This window comes from Capra hircus, chromosome 2, assembly GCF_001704415.2.
Source record: "Capra hircus breed San Clemente chromosome 2, ASM170441v1, whole genome shotgun sequence".
In the NCBI taxonomy this organism is placed as follows: domain Eukaryota; kingdom Metazoa; phylum Chordata; class Mammalia; order Artiodactyla; family Bovidae; genus Capra; species Capra hircus.
In genome coordinates this window covers 11,264,034-11,270,016 of record NC_030809.1, presented here as the reverse complement: position 1 = coordinate 11,270,016, position 5,983 = coordinate 11,264,034, and the positions used below count along the sequence as shown (strand labels likewise).

The 5,983-nt window shown below is 47.7% G+C and overlaps 1 non-coding gene across 1 annotated transcript; it reads right to left on the bottom strand.

The window, feature by feature from the left end:
• Positions 5,708–5,780, bottom strand: TRNAE-UUC. The gene has a single exon. It is a non-coding gene; the product is annotated as a tRNA-Glu (tRNA).

Genomic DNA, 5,983 nt, shown 5'->3' with positions numbered 1-5,983 from the left:
TGCCTTCACTGCACTTGGCAACGTGATTCAGACTGCTCTTCAAGCATCTGTGAAATAAGCACAGAGATCCCAAGGACTCACAAGTTGGCCATCTCTCCCTTGTCTCCTTCCACAGGGATAGTGAGGGGAACCCAAGTGTCCGGCTCTCCCCAGAGAACCAGCTCCTGGCCCTTTGCCCACCAGCCCCAGAGACACCTCCCACCCGCCCTCGAGGCCAGGCTGGGGGCGGGGGTATTCATTTCCATCTTGTCCCCTCCCAGCTTCATACCCAGGTCTGTGTTCTGGAGAAGGCCCCCTTTCTCTGCAGCTTCCAGCGCCCTCCTGAAGGCCCCAGCCCTTCCTGCCCGCAGACCCTGCTGTCAGAACATGCTGCCCAGAGGGAGCCAGGCCTCCCCCACGTCCCTCCTCCTGGAGACCCCCCTCACCAACCCTGCCCTCCTATCCCCCCCAACCCCCGCTTCCTCTCTGCAGCCCAGGCTCTGCCTCGCCTGCTTCCATAGGACCAGCCTCCCCCTCCAGTTATGGCCCAGGGACCTCCTGACATACACCTGCAAGTGCAGGGGACATGTCTTCAGTCCCTGGTCCAGGAAGATCCCACATGCCTCAGAGCAGCTAAGCCCGGTGCCACAACTACTGACCCCAAGATCTAGAGCCCACAGGCCGGAACAAGAGAAGCCACAGCAAGGAGAAGCCCGTGCACCTCAACAAAGAGTAGCCCCTGCTGATCACGACTAGAGAAAGCCCAAGTGCAGCAACAAAGACCTAGCACATCCAAAAAGAAAAGAAATAATAAATTACTTTAAAAAATAACTATGGGCCAGGTAAAATCTGCATGAGGGTGGGACTGGGTGAGGGAGTTAGAGGGGCCATGAAAGGGAAATACCTAGAATTAAAGGTCAAGGTACATTTAGTATATGGGCCAAGTAAGAGAAGTTCTTTTCAAGAGGGTAACAATTGTCACCTGAGAGTCCCCTGTTTTCTGAGTTCCCTGGCTCCCCCTTCCCTTTACTACCAGAACCAAACCACTCCAGTTCCCCTCTGAACAACTGCAGGGAGTCCAGTCTTCTTGCCAATATTTCTGAGGGTTCCTGGAGAGGAGATACTTAATAATATCAACAACAATAAAAATAATGTCCTGTGCTTTTTGGGTCCTTATTGTGTAGTTGCTCTGCCATGCCTGACTCTTTGTGACCCCCATGGACCCAATGGACCCACCAGGCTCCTCTGTCCATGGGATTCTCCAGGCAAGAATACTGGAGTGGGTTGCCATTTCCTTCTCCAGGGGATCTTCCCAAACCAGGGGTTGAAACTTCGTCTGCTGCACTGCAGGCGGATTCTTTACCACTGACCCACCTGGGATGCCCCTCAGGTCCTTGTGAGACCTAACAATATGAACTTGCCTCTTAACCCCATTTGAACACAAAAAAAGGGATTTCATACGGTTGAATTGAGGTCTACGTGACATGAATTATACATACAGCATAGCAGTCCCCACCTTGTCCTCGGAGGAATATGTTCCAAGACACTCAGTGGATTTCTGAAACAGGATAGTACAAACCAGATATACGCTATGATATTTTTTTCCCTTATATATACTTACCTATGATAATTTTAATTTATAAATTATGCATAGTAAATATAAATAAATGAGGCATATGATATACTATAATAAAAGTTACGTGAATGCACATAACTCTCGCTCTCAAAATATCTTACCGTACAAATTTAACACTTTTCTCATCTTACTTAAGTACTTATCACACACTGCGGCCACAGCCTTGGCTATTTGAGCTGTGACAGATTTCTTCTTCCTTCTTCACAGCTTCCTAGACAGAAGACTTGTTCCTCCTGTAGGTCTTAGCCACCTCAGCATATGATCATTTTCCTTAATAAGTTTAGAACTTTCACTTAAAAGCAGAGCGTCATGGCTTCTCTTTGGCATATCTGAATTGCCAGCATTGCTACTCTTGGGCTTTGGGGCCAAAGGTTACTTAACACAAGCACTGAGATGCCTCGACAGTCAGTCTGATAATGGAGGCAGTTACTGAGCGAGAAACAGGGAGGATATGCTGGACAAAGGGATGATTCACAACTGGATAGGCTGAGCTAGACCGCATGAGATCTCATCTCAATCTCAAAACATGGCACAATTTACAACGTCTGTACTGTTTATTTCTGGAACTTTCCATTTAATATTTTCAGACTGTGACTGACCATGGGTAACTGAAATTTCAGAAAGCAAAACCAGGGATGAGGTGGGGACTGCTGTATCTCATATCAGCCTCATGACAGCCCTGTGAGGTCGGGATTGTTATTCCCATTTAACAGAGGGTACAGTGGAGGCTCGGGGAGGTTAGTTAACTTGCTCAAGGTCACACAGCTTGTAAGGTACAACCATGAATCAAAACCAGCTGCCTGAATCCAAAAGTCATAGGTTGGGAATTCCCTGGCGGCCCAGTGGTTAGGACTCGGTGCTCTCACTGTGAGAGGGGGACCCCAGGTTCGAGCCCTCGTTGGGGAACTAAGATCCCACAAGACATGCGGTATGGCAGAAAAACACTCATAGATTATAGTTATGTCTTGTTGCCGTGTAACCTGCAAAGCTGCTCTCGCTGCTTCCCGATCACTCCAGGCTGCCTTGTAATCACTTTTTCAGGCTGCTGCCGCCCTCCCAATCACCTTCACCCAGAGAGAGCCTCAGTTCTTCCTTTCATTCCCCAAGACAGCGCCAGCCCCAGGCTAGTTGTGGCGCTCACAAGCCCTGCTGACAGCTTGGGTACCTCGTGAGGAAACTGCAATTCAGTTAATGAAAGCTGGAAACCGATGCCCTACTAGATAAATGGCCATCACCAGGCCCCTGGGCCATGCCCCTCTGGTCCTTCAGCCCACCCCCTCCAGCCTCTGCCACAGGAGAGGGGACTTCCCTGCTTGACTCAAGACCTTCTTCGCTTCCTGCCCCTACATTACGGTGTCCAATCTGCGCCGCACACCCATTTCTTGGGTCCTCCAGAGAAAGAACCAGAACAGCATCTATAATCAAACAAAAACAAACAACAGTAACAACGAAACAATCAGCCAGAGGCTGACCGTTTATCTCCTGGTGGGATGTGTTTTGCTATTTTGGTCTCAGCTTCTTTCTGCACTTTCATCCTTGGCATCAAGGGAGGCGGAGTAGGAATATTGTCCCCCAAAAGGCAGTCTTCGGCAGACAATGCTTTCTTTTCCAGTGATCTTTCAGAACAAAGGAAAAGATCTTCAGATGCAGTGGTTTTGTATAGCATCTTGTCTATCATGTTTTGTAAATACTGGAGAAGCTTTGACTAATTTGACATAAAGATGGAATGTAACTTTGCTTACAAAAATTGCTGTTAAACTGCTTAAGGTGTCCCAATTTTCTGTGAGTACACTAAAAGTGAAAAAGCAAATGTGAATAAAACATTAAAAAAAATTTTTTTAAGGTAGTCTTACACCAAGATGAAATGAAACCTGGCAGATTTTTTTCTTGTTGAATACTGTTATAGTTGTTCAGTCGCTAAGTTGTGTCCAACTCTTTGCAACCCCATGGACTGCAGAAGGCCAGGCCTCCCTGGCCCTCACTATCTCCCAGAGTTTGCCAATGTTCATGTCCATTGAGTCGGTGATACCATCCAACCATCTTATCCTCTGTTGACCCCTTCTCCTCCTGCCCACAGTCTTTCCCAGCATCAAGGTCTTTTCCAATGAGTTGGCTCTTGCATCATGTGGCCAAAGTATTGGAGTTTCAGCTTCAGCACCAGTCCTTCCAATGAATACTCAGGATTGATTTCCTTTAGGATTGACTGGTTTGATCTCCTTGCAGTCCAAGGGACTCTCAAGAGTCTTCTCCGGCACCACAGTTCGAAAGCATCCATTCTTTGGTGCCCAGCCTTCTTTATGGTCCAACTCTCATATCCATACATGACTACTGGAAAGACCATAGCTTTTGACTAGATGGACCTTTGTTGGCAAAGTGCTGTCTTTGCTTTTTAACATGCTGTCTAGGTTTGTCATAAGCTTTTCTTCGAAGAAGCAAGCATCTTCTAATTTCATGGCTGCAGTTGCCATCCACAATGATTTTGGAGCCGAAGAAAAGAAAATCTGTCACTGCTTCCACTTTTCCCCTTTCTATTTCCCCCACTATTTCCCTTGTTGAATATACATAACATAAAATTTACCATTTGGGGCAGCTTTTTTAAAATAGCATTTTTTTTCTCATCCCTTCTCTGTTATGAATAAAACAGGCACAAGAAGTCCGAGGAGAATGTGAGTGACAGAGAAGGGGGCATCGTTGTGCCAGGCAAGGGCCAGCAGGTGGCAGGCACTTCTCCCTGATACCTGCTGGGCTACTGCTCTGCCTGCCCGGTGGCCTCTCTGCTGGGAGTCGCTGGTGATGAGAGGTCTGAAACGCTACTTAGCTAACGATGTGCTACGTTTCTAATCCATGGGGAGCCGCTGAAGGTTCTTGAGCATGATCACAGCCATGCTGAGATTCCTCCAGGGTGAAGTTGAGGAGACGCAGGGGAAGATTCTCAGGGTAGGGAATTGAGTGGAGAGATAACAAGGGGTAGCTGAGCCCAGGTTCTAATGATACAGGACGAGGAGTTAGAACTGAGACAGGACCCTCCCAGGACTACATTCTTGGCAGAAGAGGAGATTAAGAAAAAAATCTCTCGTCTGGCACAGGGAAAAACAAGGAAATGTGTATGTGTTGGCCTGAGTTAGAGTGGAGGGTGGGTATTTCCCTGGGAATCTCTAATCCAAGCTCAGGCTTGTTTTTTGGTCTTTTGTTTGTTTGTTTGTTTTTTGGACACACCTGTGGCTGGACTGGAAGAAACACAAGCTGGAATCAAGATTGCTGGGAGAAATATCAATAACCTCAGATATGCAGATGACACCACCCTTATGGCAGAAAGTGAAGAGGAACTCAAAAGCCTCTTGATGAAAGTGAAAGAGGAGAGTGAAAAAGTTGGCTTAAAGCTCAACATTCAGAAAACGAAGATCATGGCATCTGGTCCCATCACTTCAGGGGAAATAGATGGGGAAACAGTAGAAACAGTGTCAGACTTTATCTTTTTGGGCTCCAAAATCACTGCAGATGGTGACTGCAGCCATGAAATTAAAAGACGCTTACTCCTTGGAAGAAAAGTTAGGACCAACCTAGATAGCATATTCAAAAGCAGAGACATTACTTTGCCGACTAAGGTCTGTCTAGTCAAGGCTATGGTTTTTCCTGTGGTCATGTATGGATGTGAGAGTTGGACTGTGAAGAAGGCTGAGCGCCAAAGAATTGATGCGTTTGAACTGTGGTGTTGGAGAAGACTCTTGAGGGTCCCTTGGACTGCAAGGAGATCCAACCAGTCCATTCTGAAGGAGATCAACCCTGGGATTTCTTTGGAAGGAATGATGCTAAAGCTGAAACTCCAGTACTTTGGACACCTTATGAGAAGAGTTGACTCATTGGAAAAGACTCTGATGCTGGGAGGGATTGGGGGCAGGAGGAGAAGGGGACGACCGAGGATGAGATGGCTGGATGGCATCACGGACTCGATGGTCATGAGTCTGAGTGAACTCCAGGAGATGGTGATGGACAGGGAGGCCTGGCGTGCTGCGATTCATGGGGTCGCAAAGAGTCGGACACGACTGAGCGACTGAACTGAACTGAACTGAACTGTGGCTTGTGGGATCTTCGTTCCCCAGCTAGGAATTGAACCCAGGCCCTTGGCAGTGAAAGTGACAAGTCCTAACCACTGGACCACCAGGAAACTCCTCAGGGTCAGGTGTGTAGCTTGACTTGACACTCCTCACATGATCTTGGAAGCACAAGCTGAGGGATGAACATAAAATGTGTCCTGGGCCCCTAAGGATACTCTAGCAAGACATAGCATACCAGGCCTGTACAGCCTGGGGGTGGTGCTAGACTATTCCCTGGAAGGTGAAGCGGTCTCTAGAGGGATTTCCAAGGAGC